General features: G+C 42.0%; 1 long non-coding RNA gene across 1 annotated transcript; it reads left to right on the plus strand.

Annotated features, from left to right (window-relative positions):
* Nucleotides 1–640: 640 nt before the first annotated feature.
* On the plus strand, nucleotides 641–7,768 carry LOC142558258 (uncharacterized). Its single transcript, XR_012823003.1, has 2 exons — nucleotides 641–804; nucleotides 2,130–7,768. It is a non-coding gene; the product is annotated as an uncharacterized LOC142558258 (long non-coding RNA).
* Nucleotides 7,769–15,066: the final 7,298 nt, after the last annotated feature.

Consider the following 15,066-nt stretch of genomic DNA (forward strand, 5'->3'; position numbering starts at 1 on the left):
TAAAGCGGCAGATGAGCAATATTGTCGCTCCAACGTAGTGACAAATGAGCTGCTACAAATGCTTCTGAACAGTCATGCTTTAACGGTATGAGTGGTGCCTGCATTGCGTTTAGAAAAAATTTACGATGCACTACCGAGGTTTTGCTTCATTTATCATGTTAAAGGTAAACAGCCGGACTCCGCTGTTATACTCTGCGTCGTCGCAAACTACTGAAAGGCGTCACAACGCATCTACAGCGCGTAAATGTATAAAGCAAGGCTATCAAAAGCTCACCTTAAATGCAAATCGGAGCGCCGAACCTACGAGTCTTGTTGGAAAGACGAAGCGAGTGCTCTTCAAAACGCAATAAACAATGGCCACATATCGATTTATCAATAAAGATCGTTATAAAACGCTTCTGTGTACTGGCGGTGCAAAAAATACAAACTGTTTGAAGAATTTAAACCATTTAAACTGGGACTGAATCTTTCAATGACACGGACGCCCTGCAACAAACTAATAGAATAACTTCCGAACGCTGAGAACGAGATTAACGCTTACAAAAAAAAAAAAAAGATTGGCTTTGCTAGTTTCTGTTTCGGTTTCTGATGCACGAAGCGCCACCTGCTTCCTACAAAAAGTGCCATGGCAGCTTCCTGTTTACTTTTCGAAGTTGGCGTAACTAACGCAGCTGAGTCTCGAAGCTTTCGTGTGCCGTTATGCATAACGCAATGTCATTGAATAGATGCTGTGAGTATTTGTGGAGCCTCTAGAAAGTCATGCATCGATGCGTGTGTGTCTTTGTATACGCGCCATCTCTGGAGGTAAGCAAACCCTCTCAGCCAGCTTGCGCCGACCTTCGTTGCAAGGGCAATATTTGTAATTTAACTACATGCTTTATCGGTATACAGCTGCATCTGACCGCCACTTTCTTATAGGCCTGATGAAAAGTGGTATTGAAATCACTACATGAGTACTACCGTAACCGTAATCTCTACCGTAATCTACCGTAATCTTAACCTGCGTTTTCGTTTGCTTCAGTTCTAGTTCGATTTCAAATAAAGATCCCATTTGTTGGTACTCATCGTTCATTATATGCTTAGCATGTTGGCTTCGCCCGATTTGTCCAGAATAATATATATATCATCGCCTTATAACAGACACGTCGGTATCGGAGAAGCTCGCAGGTGGGTGTGCCGTTTTCACTGCCTAAAGTACGTATGAACGACGTAGATAATGACATCTAGTGATTCATAAATAACTTGGAGTAAAGAAATGCTGTGTTGCTGCGAAATTTTAGTAAAAACAAAGCAAAGATACGCCTGAAATGTTTTTCAGTGAAGTATTTGTGCACATACTTGGGGACGTATTCTGAAACGTTCCACTTCGGCGATAGTTTGCCTAGGCAACAATTTCGACTTCAGGCGCGCTGAGATGCTAAGATTGCATAACAAAATACAGTGGTGACTACCAGCTGATGCTTTTTGCGGGAATTACAATATATGTAGCAATCAAAATGCAAGAAAAAGTAGCAACAGAAGAAGAGAAATTAAACACCTGTGAGTTTATTCAACCATGCACTTGTGCATACATATGTGCTCACAGGTAGTTCTAGCTTTCTTTTATTGTGTCCGTGTTTTGCTGCACTACCCAGATACCATTCCATGATGACCGACCAACAAGCCCATATTGCCACCCTTGTCGATTTCATTTCTAGTACAACAGGCTTTTTTCAATATGTTCCTCGGGATTCTGGGCATACTATTGCCCTCATTGCCACGGCTGCCAGCAGCACGTGTGTCCTAAGGTTCTGTATTCATAACAAGCAGCTGCCACAAGATATAAAATCGTTGTTTACTGGTTTCGCACCATTCGGATGTCGGTCACGGAAAAAGAATTTTAAGATTGTATGTGCTGAACGACTTCAGCAGGCGTGTCTCCACAGAGATTATCTCAGCGTGCAGATGTTTGATCAGTATGAGCTGTGCGTTGCAAGGAATCTTCTGTGGAGGCACCTGCACTTAGCTGATCAGGTCACCAAGTTCCTTTGACAACCTCAAATAAGACTACTACGGGCTCACGTGAACAAGGATTGACAGAAAGCAACAAGTGATGTCTACGTTTCTGAAGGTTTCATCCTTCCCAACAGTGTGTGCAAAGTTCTTGGCCTCGGTCCAAAATTTGCCCAAGCTACCAGCTGGACTAAACCGGAACTTCCCTGTCCGTCATAAGTAAAGTGCCCAGAAGAGCCCCGCAAGAAGATGGTGTGAGGATGAACTCGGAAGGTTTAGATGCCCTGTTATGATGTAAGCCCCCAACCTTCTAAGTTACCTGTAAAATGTGTAGTCTTACCTGAAGAGTAATTCATTGTGTGTCATACCAGCTGACAAAGAGGGTGGTTTTGCAGTTTTTTCCTTTAAATGTTTCTTGGAAAAAGCCAGTCAAGCAATTTCTGCAGTGTTCAATGAGTGCAAGGATGTATCACTTATGAAAGTAGCAGCAAAACCAAGGGAAATTTACAGAAAGTTGAATCTCGATAAACTAAGGAAAAGCTGAGAGATGTAATTTTTAGTAAGTGCACAAGGAGGATGTTCCTTTTCAGGTCATAATTTCTGAAAGGGGTACCTGGCAGAAGCAAGCTGCCCTGTACCTGGTTTCAAAGCTGAATGTTAAAGAGATTGATGACCAGTTTCTTGTAAAAGGTTCTGACGAATCCTTGATTTTGTTAGGTTTCACGGCAAAAAGGGCTTCAAGGCCTTCTCAGCTAAGGTCAAAGAATTATATTATTCTATCCTGCTCAATGACCTTATCCAATGTGTCGAGGATTGTATTGACAAATATGGCGCTGTAAGGTTTTCACAGGAAGCAGGTTGTTTCAGTAGAAGGGTATTTAGAATTATGGTGTTTTTACATGTCGTCAACCTTTGCACAGTGGAAGAATAGGCTGAATCTGCAGAAGAAAGGCATTTGCATAGGGTTGTGTCTGGCTCCCGTCTTTAGCAATTTATATTTAGCACAATTAGATAGGCACATATATGACCACCTCACGGGACTAACAGTTTTTCAGCGAGCTTTTAGATTTGTCAACAATTTTTTAGTGTTTCTGGATTTCCCTAGTAATAGTTTTCTAGAAAAATGTCCTGATGTCTAAGATTTCTTGGGAGTGTTTGAGACCTCTTGAAGTGACTTTTGAAGTGCAATACGTTTCAGTTTCTTGACTTTCAGTTCATCTTTACTGATAGTAGGACTTGCTGGGCTTACAGTCCATGAGCTAAGAAACCCCTTCTCCAATTTCATTCAGCCCATTTGAATTTGGTGAAGAGGGGCATAACTAACTAATAGGGATGGCTTTCTGCCCACTACTGCGCATGTGGATGATGGCCGAAATTCAAAAAATGTTTTATCGTTGCAAAACACGGAGACCGTGTTACACGTGAGATAATCAAAGCGGGAGAAATTCTATGTTTAAAGGATGGTTGCATCAGCACCCCTCTATCGCTCTCACTGACAAGGAGATCAGACACCTCGGGCTATCACCACGTTGAATTTTGTGTGGCTTTGTCGTGGCGTTCTAAGTATGGTTGGTGGGCTATTGTGTGACTGTATAAATAGCGATGCTTTCTGAAAAGAAAATAAACAGTTGGAAGTTCAGCGCTCCGTTCTCTCTTCTATCCCTTCTGGTGGCTTTGCGCTGTTAGCCTGACTTTGAAGCATAATTTATCAACAAACCCAATCTTACACCCTTCGTAACTAACGTGTTTCAAAAACGTCCTAATGAAAACCAATTTCCAGCAACAGGCTGGTTGTCCTAACCACGTGTTGGTGTCGGTGGCAGAAAGGCTGCTCAAACAGGAACGTTCGAGACGATGCCTCCATGCAAATGCAAGAGCTAGCAGCTGTGACCAGGTGAAAACCACTGTGATTCCGTATATGCACCAGATATCACATAGCCTGAAAAAGATAGGAAGCCAAGGTAACGTGCGGGTGCTTTTTCAGCTCCAAATAAGCTAAGCACCTTGTGTAAAACCACTAACCCAATAAGGACAAAAAAGCCGGTTTGTGGTAGAATCGCAAAGATGAGTTCGTCGGATGGGCTGTAGGAGTGGTCTATCTTATTCCACTGTCATGCCGTAGATGCTACGTAGCCCAAACCGGAAGATGCATTAATGAGCACTTAACAGAGCACAGAAATATAGTGTACCAGGTGACGATTTTCTTGCTTTGCATTGCAATACATGTCCATGTCGCCCTCTTCTAAATGACACCGCTGTTATATACAGGGATAAGCATAAGTGTGTAATATTAATAGTATAAACTGGGCAAATCCTCTCGGCCGCTGACCAATGTATCAGCAAACTATCACTATCATTGTCCGTGAGAAAGTTACATTATTTGCACATGCCATGAAAGTTGACTGCATTTGCAATGGATCATTTAGGTTTCTTGGTGTTTTCTTGTTGTACCTGTTTTAGACAGTGTGGCTCTACTCATGAGCCATATATACAGTCGACTTCCATTAATTTGATCATCTTTCTGGGGTTTTACTTGCCAAAAGCAGTTCTGATTATGAGGCATGCCCGTTAATTCGATCCTGACGGGACCATTGAGACTGGTCGAATTAAACAAAAGGCATAAAAAACATTGAAACATGCCATTGCTTCACTTTGCAGTATTTGCCTTTAAAATTAACTTTGGTCGCGTTTCAGTTTAGCGCTACACCTGCAACGATCAACAGCTACCAGCTCGCCCAGTTTACTATTTTTCTTAATGTTAGCTTCACTGCAATACAGCCATGTTATGCATAGAACCATACCAAGCAGGGAAAGGTGCCATTGTTGCAAGACAGCACGTGTTCCCTAATTTACGTACATGCACATGTGCAGTCTCCAGTCACAGTATGAGCACCAAGACGCCTAATAGGTGTATGGGCAGGCCTTCAGAGTTTGATATATTCACCCTCTTTTGTTGGCTTTTAACATCTCCTCGGCTTATCGCAGTTTTTTCAACTTACTGACTTCCTTTTTGCTAGCTTTCCCAAAACACGATTGTTTTCCACTTCTCTGTGCATGGCACATTTACTTAAAGAACATGTACTAGGCTTCATTAATGGTCTCATATACGAGACATGCATGGAAGGTGAAAAAGGACTCAAATCACCACTGAAACGTAAGAAGCAGCTCTGAATGGCTGCCAGTATGCTTATTAGGTGGCTAGGTGCTCCTACTGTGACAGGAGACTGCATGCCTGTATAATCAAGGAACACGTGCTATGTCCTGTGACAGTGGCCCTTTTCCATTCTTGGTATGCTTCACCACAGTAGGTTGCATATGCTTCAGCGCATAACACAGCTGTATTTGGGCGAATCTGACCAGTGAGGTTCGAATTATCCGACGAAGGCCAATTTTGAGATTGAAATAACAGAAGTTTGGGCTCACAGAAATGTATTTCATTAAATAAAAAACAATCATCAGCAAACAACTTTATTTAAAAGGGGCGACTGACTACTTCTATATTATTAATATATATTAAAAATGACAAGAGGCCAAGCATGCTGCTTTGAGGAACACTGGAAGTAACTGGCACTTCATGGGAAGGGCAATCGCTTATGCTGACGAATTGTTTGTGCTTAGTTAAGTATGCAGAGATCCAGCCAATTAAGTATGGCAGAAGATTTGTGATTTCGAGCTTCTCAATTAGTTTAGAGTGTCAAACAAGCTCAAATGCTTTTCTGTCTGCAATACAGGAATATAACATCAATCTGGCCAGGTTTATCAAGAATGCTAGCAAATGCTTGCTTGTATAAACCCGTGATCCAACTTCCAATAAATCGTTGAAAGTACCAATTGTGTGTGTCTCTTCTCTCGTCTGTCTTGTCTATGGTTTCTGCGCTAAGCAATAAAAAAATGTTGTACCAACAATGTTAAAAGTTCACCCTTGCAATGTAAAGTTTCTTTCTTTTTTCAAAAATACTCCACACTTTTCTGAAATGTGAACATATTTGTTATTCAATAATCAATAGGTCAGTTTCGTCAAATATCCATATTTAATTCTATCCAGAAATATCAGAATATGAAAACCCCTACTACATATGGGCCTTGAGTGGAGCAGTATGGCCTTAAATGCGTGTAACCAATGCTACTTACAGAGAACACAAGAGGTGAGTCTGGGGTTTTATGTGCAAAACCACGACATGATTATGAGACACACCATAGTGGGGGACTCCGGATTAATTTTGACCACCTGGAATTCTTCAATGTGCACTCAATGCATGGTAAACAGGTGTTCTTGCATTTCTTCCCCGTGGAAATGCAGCTGCTGCAGTCGGAATTTGATTCCGCGCCCTTGGGATTAGCAGCACACAATGCCAAAGGCATTATGGTGGATTTTGAAACTCGACAGGTGGAAAAGAAACCGCGGAAAGCTTTAGAAGAGATGTTTTTTAGATTGTTTGACACATGTAATGCCAGTCAAACCAGGCTTCTGGCCAACTGATAAGTTTGTAAATGAGAGTGACTGAAAGGTGATAGTATCTGCCGCACCAAGATGACATCAGGAACATGTTCACATTGTCCAAATGATAATTTTTACAGCCTCAATTGAGAAAACAAATCCGTTGGCTGCCTAAAGGCGAGGCATCCTTACTGCGCGACTAGAAATTACTAAGCAAAGCAAAAAAGTAGCTGCTGTATATGTCCGCTCAGGAACTGCAGTTCCCTTTGAGAATGGTCACCACATGCACCTGACTTTCTCCCTAAAGATTCCAGTATGTGTAATTATTGACAGAAAGGAAGATTTGATCACTTCTAATTGCGTGTTCTCCAATTGAATACAAGTCAAATGGTCAACAACTATTTGATTTACATTTGACATTTTGAACATTTGCACAGCACAAATATGTACTCCAGCCATACTCGAGAAGAACGCCATCAGTGCAGATTGTGAAACACCTGACGAGTAGGGAAAAAAGAAAGCTTCGTTTCCAGGGCTCTGAAATTATTTTGAGTTTTGTGTAAGTGCACCGTCAGTAGCGCACCTACTGGTGATGATCAAGGGTTCAGCATTTAATATATCTGCTCTTACCAACACTAACAATACGAGATATTCCTCTAACAATTCTTTCCTTCCTCAAATAAACACTAATTGTCAATGTTTACTGCTCTTCTATGGCGATTAAACACTAAATTAAACCACCCCATATTAAAGCCTGCTGCAAAACATTAGCATTCAAGAGAGATATGAAGAAATATTTACTATCGACACTACTGGCTACAGACTCATTACTATGAACATATATTATATACAAATTTATTTTACCACTTCCAGTGCTTCTGTATTTGCCTAATGTATCGCTTTTATTCTCCATATCCCATTGTCTTTATTTTTTCCTTCCTTATTTTTAGAAATTTTAAGTTTTTTGTCGCACAGTATATATTTCACTTGTACTTTGCATATTGTAAGCATATTCTTGTTTCTAATTATCTCTTACATTGACCTTGTGTTCTTTGATATGTGTCATCCCTATGTTTCCATAACGTGCTAATTACTACATTTTTATTTATTTATACGCAGCATCTATTTCATTTGCTTGTATTTGTAAGCACCTTCCTTGTATTTGATTACTTGCTTCATTAACTTCGTGTATTCTGATGTGTATCACTGCTATGTTGCCATAATGTATTAATTACCATATTGTTAAACTACTAATAGGTCCCACTGACAGTTTTTGTAACTTCGGGACCTCCTTCTGTACTAATGATGAATGATGAAATAAAATTTAGGTATTCTGCATCAATTGTGTAATTATTAGGTATTAAACATCACCATTGCTAGATGTCACAGAGGCACCACTCCCGAGGTTTTGAGCCACCTCTAGTAGAACGAACAAGTGATCTTTTTTCATGAAGCGGATTGGCTTCCCACATGACATCATTAAGAATACACAAAGCAAGCCTCCTCATTAAGCTTATTTTAGTAGGATATGAAGGCATAGTAATTGATGTACCTGTAAAAGTAAACACACTAATGTAAGACATGTAGATGTTTCTTGAGTCCAGTGGTAGACTTGCCTGAGATAGCAGATTGTCTGCCACTGTTGTCTACACACATACTATCGACTAAAAAAGTTTACGGACCACGGGATCTCAGAAAACGCTAAATATCCGAGCAGCCTTTAAAAGTAACCAGTAAAACCGTACATCACAATGTTCGCATATACTAGTAGAGGCTGGAAATGGGAATACCAGGCTTCGTTTTGAGGCTGCGGAGATATTCAGCTTTTTGTGAGATCCCTTCATTCGTTAACTTTTTGGGTCGATAGTACATTTGTATGTGTGTGGTAGGGAAGGTATGAATTAGAGAGTTTCTCCAAAAAAGCAGGGCTTTGCTATAGATGTGCCAGGCTGTAGATGTGCAGGCAAAGAGCGAAAAAGAATGCAATAATGTTTAACAATAGCACAGTGACGACAGCAACCAAAGCAAAGCAGCAGAGGGGTACATGTGGTGGCAGAAACTTGCACTGTACCTATTGCACTTATATTCTTGTACTGCAGGTGAGTGCAGAGAGTAAGTTACCGCGACTGCACACTGTACAAAACAATAAGCGCTCTATGTAAACTTCGTTTTGAGGCCATCATCACCGCAATAACAAAAAAAGCTGCATCTCTAAGTGACACAGGGACACACTAGGTTCAAGTAAACTGCAAGTAGCCAACACTACTGTCACTGTACCATGTCGTGTCCAATGAGGCAGGACATAGCCAAGGCCACATAGAATAAAAGTGACATTGGAGAGGAAAGGCTTTAGAGAAGGGTAATTTTTAACCACTTGCAGCTCTTTATATAGCATGGTGACATGAAGCTTTTTTGAGTAACCATTCGAGAAGAGATGCTGTGTACGTGTAGGTAACACACAACTAAAATAGTTTCGGGACCCTTTGGGTGATGAGGCTAACATTTAGTCTTTTTTTCTTTATGCACCGACAAGGTTCTGTTACACATGTACAGTTTTTCCGTGAACATTTTTTTTCCGTATCAATTTGGGTTGTACCTGTTTTTTCACCAATAAACTTCCAGTTGTGAATAGGTGCTCGTGTGTGTTCCTTACTTTCCTTGTATGATTTTGTTCTGTTTTCTTTAACTTCAGTCTTTCCTCAGCGGCGATGCTGATGTCATTGTTATTGATTTCTAGTGCTTTAAGCTAATATGGCCAGTCCTACACAATAGAGAAAGAGTGAAATAAAGAAATGCACAAGATATGCATGCTGGGATGTGAAGTGATTGCTTACGATGGGGCAGGGTGGACACCTTAGGGAATGATGGCTGGAACAATGTAATAATTATTTTCTTTTTCACACTTTCTCATTGGTCTCAGCAGCATTCTGCTTACATTATCATCAGCAAGTGTACCAGTAAATGATAAACAAATTCTGACATTATACCAGCTAATAACTGCCTTGCTCAAGATGGACGACTGAGCTATTTCATGATAGGTGTGTTTGAAAACTTGCATCAATACTGACTGAACGAAATGCTATTTTGCTTCAGCTACCTAGAAAGAACTAGCATTAGTGGGGTTGATCTCTTGATATGTCTTATGGTAAACGAATGGAGGTGCATTTGCCCATTTAGAATGAGAATAGTGGAAATTAATGGGAGATTGAAAAGACACTTCAACATTCCGACAGTTGTTACAATTATGAAGGGCATGACAGTTCCCGTAGCATTACTGTTCTGCTTACCATTTAAAGGTTACCAGCTTACTGCTGTGGTTTGGACATTAAACTCTACATTCGACCTCACATTGTGTGTTCTTGTACCTGCCTTGAACCTCATCCTTTCCGTGCATACGAGGTGTGTTGAAAAAGAAACCGAACTTTTGCTATAACAGCTTTGCTGCTTATGGTACAACATCTTAAGTGCTGTCCCCTTCAAAGTAGTCCCCTCTACTGGCAATGCACTCTTCCCATCTTTTCTTCCATTTTTGGAAAGCCTCCTGGAATGCAATTTCTGGAATGGCATGCAGGTCTGTTCTCGCATTGTCCTGGATCTCCTCTACGATTTGGAAAGGGTCTCGGTCCGGAGAATATGGTGGGTGGGGCACAAAAGGAGTGTGGTGTTTCGCTAAGTAGCTGCGAACAAGGAGCGACATTTGAGCCAGGGCATTGTCATGATGCAACGTTCAAGCCTGATTTTCCCACAATTCAGGCCTCTTACTGCACACAGAATCTCTCAAATATGCTAGGGTTCCCTGGCAAACTTCTTTGTTTACCATCTAACCATGTGGCACAAATTCCTGATGGGCAATGCCTTTGCAGTCAAAAAACACAACCAACATCACCTTCATTTTTGACCGACTCATGCGTGCTTTTTTTGGATGAGGAGAACCTTTGGCCACCCACTGCGACGACTGCACTTTCGTTTCAACATTGTAGGCATAAGCCCATGTCTCATCGCCTCTTATGATGTTCTTAAGAAAGTTTTCATCGTCATTGGCAGCGGCAAGCATTTCCTGGCTGATTTCAACATGGGTCTGCTTCTGTGCACCAGACAACAAACGTGGCACAAATTTTGCACTGACACTACGCATCCCAAGTTTGTCACTCAAAATTTCATGACATGATCCTATGCTGATACCCACTTCATCAGCGACTTCTCGAACAGTCAAACAACCATTTCTATGAATCACAGTTCAAACTCTCTCGATGTGGTCATCATCTGTGGATGTGGAAGGTTGTCCAGGCTTGGGATCGTCACCGACCAACATTCTTCCCTCTTCAAAACGCTTGAACCAATCATAGCACTGCGTGCGACTCATATAGTCCTCCCTGTATGCTTGGCTAAGCAACTGAAATGTCTCTGTGAAAGTTTTCCCAAGTTTGTAGCAGAACTTCACACACACACACACTGTTCTTCCAATTCCTTCATTGTCACTTTGGCACCAATCCGAAGAGCAGCTTGTTCATGTGCTCACTTCAGCGGCTGTAGCTCGCCAACTAACGGTCAGAGCGAAATGCGGCAAATGGCAGTTTGTTGCCTAAACCTGCCGCTACATGCGCTCAGTAGCCGCAGCGCGCTCCCTCTGCTGATTGGCATGCTATTTCAAAAGTTCGGTTTCTTTTTAAACCCACCTCGTATATATTACTGCACACACACACACACGAAAACCTTAAGTCATAAGTGAGCACTGTGTCTGTCCCCTTTCCTTTTCCAATCAGTTGACGCTGTTTTCGTTCTAAATACCTTCTAGGAACTAGGCCATCAAGAAACTGCCTTGCAAGTGCCCTATATTATCTGTGTTGTACAGTCCAGTTTGTCAGTCCACCTAAATTTAGCATTGTTTATAAATTCTGCTTAAGTGCTTCAAGATTTTATGTATTTTATTCTGTACACTTCTACAGGTCAACACCACCACATATTTCATGTAAGTAAAAGTTACTATGCAGAAAATGCTCGTTTTATTTGAAGACCAAGCAGTTTAAGTGATAATGCATGTCCTGACTAGGTAAAGTTAGCGAAAAGTGACCAAACATATTTTTCAACGAAAGGCTATGTATATGTACTACAGGCAATACAAACCTCTATTTGCATGCCGCTGCTATAGGTCCCATGACCAGTGTGACTTGCTTTCTGTAAGCAGTACAGGCTGTACAGAGCTGTCAAGTCAGCTAGTCTTTAGTCTATCTAGCTTGCTTTCCTGGTGCTTTCATGTATACAAACCAGAAGGCTGCCTTCTACAGTATTATGCTAAAGATTATGAACGGTTGTCTGACACTGTGCCTTGCAATGTTCACAGGCATTCTGTTACCAGGAGACATCATTTGTGTTGGCAACAGTAGGTGAGAGGTAAATAAAAAATAAAGTACACATTAATTTAAAAGCCTTCATCTTCACTACATCGTGCAACATGAGGATGCCTTTCCAAAGGAATGTAGCCAGTGCCATCTGCAAGCACATTGCTCACCAGCTGCAGTGGCTTCATATCGACACAGGTGACACGCAACGACATCATTGTGCTTGAAGTGAGGTGCATGTAAAGCACCACAATCCAATAAAACTGCTCATCTTTTATACATGTACTGCGTTTTTGCTTCCACTTTGAGGTTGACATGATGAGCCTGAATGCCATCAGCCATCCCATACAAAAACTGTCCCAACTTTCATTCAAATGACTCAACCTAACTGTGATAGGCTAGCAATTTTGTTGCTTGGATATGCTGTTCAGTTGGTGCATGTTATAGTGCAGGCATACCTCCAATTGAGTTAAGCATTGTGAAAATCAAGTACACTACATTGCCTACTTAAGCACATGAACATTTAAGTAACAAAATCTTTTTCTGCTCATGCAGTGACCTACAGCTACAAAGGAAGACACAAAGACAGTGCAGACGTGTAGGTAATATCAAGCTTTGATGCAGACATAGTAAGCTGTGGTGAGGAATGAAGTATAATCTGTGTTTCCACTTCTGCATGAATTTTGTGGAAGTGCTGGAGGGTCGAGGTTTTATACAGCTACTAATTTATGTATGTGGTCTAATAAACCATTGCAAAGTGAATGTGTGGCATCAGCAACAGATAGCCAGGCACTATCACAAAAAGAAGCAAAACAATGCTGGGGAGTGGTCGAAAGCTGCAGGTCTGGAGGAGAGAGACAAAAGGACAAGACTGCATCAATCAATTGGACATGACTGAAGGCATGCACGGCATGTCGAGCAAGAAGCAGACAGAAGGAGTATTAAGGAAACGCATGAAGGAGAACAGTCTGACAGTGTGTGAAGGCAAGAGCATCACATAAAAAGAAAAATTTGAAGAAAGTAGCAAATGAATGGGGAGATCAGATGCCAAGGAGCAAGCATTTTTCGCTAGAAATGTTTTTGCTGTTGTGCCTTAGCCCTGGTGCTGTAAATGGAAGGTGGAAGAAACAAGTACAGTACAAGTTGAAAAAGTGTTGTGGCAAGCGTGAGCGGCATTAGATCGGTGCCTCATCAAAATGATTGAATTTGCAGTGCTCATCTGCACTCAACAAAGTGTGGTAACCTGTGCTGCTGGAAGTGTGTGAACTATCTCGAGATTAAATGTACAATCAGCCAGCTCTTCCAGATTCAGAAAAGACTTAAGACCAGAGGAAAATTTCAAAAATTACAAGACGGCAACCTGATTTGATAAATCATATTTTGGATGTTTCCAGTAGAAGCACTTGCACCAACGGAAACTAAGCTGCATTAAAGGTTGGACTTCAGAAAGTGCATCAACACTACACCAACGATAAATGCAATTCCACTACATGGATGACTTGCCTTGTATGAAAACATTGTTTTCACCTTTTGCTCTCCTGTTCGCCACGTAAGCATTGCGGATTAAGACGAAGTCCCACTCTTTGGTGCAATGTGTTTGTCACTGGCTGACCACAAATTAATCGCTGTCAATGTAGTGTAATGAGCATTAAAAAGTTCTCTTCAGCTCCTACTTTGTGACTAATGAGCCGGCTGTGCTTACATAGGTACGGATCCACCTCCAGAGGGTCACCACTGAATTGCATCTTTTTTTTTTCTTTACAGGAGCGTGGAGGCCTGCATTAATAGTGTTTTTTTCACTGACTGCACATATGTTACCAGGCTTTTTATTAATCTTTTAAATCACCCACACTGGCGTACGTTATCCTCTTCGTTTAGTATAGAGGGGTAAACATCGACAAAATGATGCAGCTCAAATAGGTTGAACGTGTATGCGTTTTCTATCCGCAGTGACGGACAAGATGGCTCGAGCGTTGCATAATGCCGTTTGCCTAAAGCCAGCTTCGCTGCAGGGCACCATTGTCGCGCAATGAAGCATGCGCATTGTATTGCGGCAAAGTATACCAAGAGTGGAAAGCGGCCACTGTGATATACGCGCCCACTTGCCATCACGTCTCCTGCCGCAGTACAAGCACGGAGACGCCGAACAAGTGTACTGGCAGGCATTCAGAGTATTTCGCATGCGGTTGTAGCGATCTGAGCCCTTTTTTCGTCCACATAGAGCGCCCCGTATATGAGCTAGACATCGTAACAGCCAGGATTATTAACTAGCCAATATCAGTGTTACTGTACAGCTTTCACAAAGGTCTACTGCTATGAAATTGCATGACGACCATTTTTCTTTAGCATACATTTCTTCCGTATTCATCCGCAGGGGTAGTGTTTTGCCAGTGTGGCTGTACAGCTCTCACAACGAACTACGGCTCAGATTGCATGGCGACGCAAGTTTTAGTACTTACACATACAGAGTACAAGATTTCCATTCCCACGAACCTCCAAGTGTGCTGTATTCTCAGTTACATTAAGAACTAATGCATCGGCACGGCAGTTAATTCATAAACTGTTTCCGTTCCCGCGATTCCCCTGAAGTGTGTGGTATGCTGACCTTGATCAACGACACTAATGAACAATGCATCGGCACGACGTAATGCTTTGCCACTAAAGTCATCCGAGAAGACACCTCACTTCCAAACGTATCCCCTTGCGACTATAAAATTTATTATGCTACCGTCTTAACAAAATAGCAACAAACTCACCTCGGACGCGGCTTTTTCGCCTTGCCGGCCACGCATCCTGTCGATTCTGTGCTGCAAGCTCGGCTAGGGACAAACGGAGCAAACGGTTTTCTTCCCCATAGTACCTAAACGACGAGAAATTTTGAGCACCTAAAGTCCCCACATTTCTCTCTCGCAACCACTGCTCCTCGCGCGTGCGCAGAAAGAGCGGTGAAATCCAATTTCGATGTGCTCGTAACTCGCGGCGTTTGGAAACACGTGGTTTCCGTGTCATTGCACGCACGTGGGTTGTTGTATATTCCGGCGGCAATACAGGGAAGAAGCCTCCCCAATCACGTGACACACTAGGTATTCTGTGGCCTCATAGAGACATTTGGAAACCGACTTAGGGAACCAACATCCGGGAACGCAGGGTCACGTGGATGCTGCCTTCTATTGTTCACCGGCCTCAGCCGGCCTGCGGGGAGACGCTCGTATATTAACCATATGTGTCTGCGAGGCTCGTGTTGGCTGATGTTGTACGAGGCTTCGTCTAAAACGTGGATATGGCTTCACAAATGAC

The sequence above is a fragment of the Dermacentor variabilis genome, chromosome 9, assembly GCF_050947875.1.
Source record: "Dermacentor variabilis isolate Ectoservices chromosome 9, ASM5094787v1, whole genome shotgun sequence".
In the NCBI taxonomy this organism is placed as follows: domain Eukaryota; kingdom Metazoa; phylum Arthropoda; class Arachnida; order Ixodida; family Ixodidae; genus Dermacentor; species Dermacentor variabilis.